The following is a 1,457-nucleotide window of genomic DNA, read 5'->3' on the forward strand; positions in this document are numbered from 1 at the left end:
TATAGCCATAGTTTATTTTATTTGTAATTCGCAGCAAACATCTCAATTTTTTGTCATCTGATTCGATATACAATTAGCCATTTTCGGTATACAATTACCCATTCGGTATACAAATGTATAAAATGTGTTTGTGTTTGTATAAAGCGAGAGAAAAGTGTATATACAAATACAAATACATATATTTTTGTCCTATACACTTATAATTATACAAATACAAATCTTATTATACAAATTACAATGTATAAATGAATTTATACAAAACTGAACAATTTGTATAAAACTGGATGTATCTAGCGAATTATACAAATCAAAAGCTCCATAGCAAATTTAAAATTTGCTATGGAGCGCAATTATGCAAACTATAACTGTAACATACAAATATGATTTCGAAATTTATAGATATTTTAGGTGGTTTTTGACGTTGAATCATACATAAAAATCGAGGACATTAGCATAAAAGGGAAATAAACAATCAGTTCACATTTTATTTATTTTTTAAAAATATTCTCCCTTGATATCCGTTACTTAATTTTACTTTAACCAAAATCCAATTATTAAATGTTTATGCAAATAAATTCCACAAAATAAGCACCTTTCCTTTTATGGTTCAAGCTCTCATCCTATTTTCTATAAATTCATAGAAGAATTCATTTTTTACCAAATTCATACACTTGTTTATGTATATACACGTATGTACATTTCACATTTGCTTATAAAAATTATTTTTACCAAATTAATACACTTCTTTTTGTATATATATGTATGTACATTTCACATTTGCTCTCATAAAATTATTTTTGATTAATTCAGAGTATGTTTATTAAGGGATGAAGATCTCACTTAAATTCTACTTTCTTCTATATACTTTATATATTTATATTATAAAAGAGAGTTTAGGGTCAAGTATAATATATAATATTCAAGATTGGGAATCTTTACTCTCACAGCAAACATGCTCACATATGTACCCAAAAGGACAACTTCATCAACCATTTTTTTTGCTGAAAAATTGTTGTTAGTGGAATTGCAAGAAATAATGTAGACTAGAATATTTGCTGTGTGTTTGTTGAAGATAAGCCATAGGGATGATACTTACCATGTAATATACATAAAGAAGGGGCCCTACCACCAAATGACTTTAGAGTAACAACTAACAAATATCAATGTATTTAATAGTTGAGTCAAAAAATTTATTAAAAAAAAGTAAAAATATGGAGTAAACAAGTAAACACAAAAAGAAATCAAATGATTCAATGTATAGTATATTAACATATTTTCTATTTTCTATTCTATTCTTTCTATTCTATTCTATTCTACTTTCTACTTTCTATTTTATTTTCTATTCTATTCTACTTTTCTACTATATTTCTATTTCTATTCTACTATATTATAAAAGAGAGTTTAGGGCCAAGTATAATATATAATATTCAAGATTGGGACTTTTCCCAATCTTGAAT

The sequence above is a fragment of the Solanum tuberosum genome, unplaced genomic scaffold (genome assembly GCF_000226075.1).
Source record: "Solanum tuberosum cultivar DM 1-3 516 R44 unplaced genomic scaffold, SolTub_3.0 scf00281, whole genome shotgun sequence".
In the NCBI taxonomy this organism is placed as follows: Eukaryota; Viridiplantae; Streptophyta; class Magnoliopsida; order Solanales; family Solanaceae; genus Solanum; species Solanum tuberosum.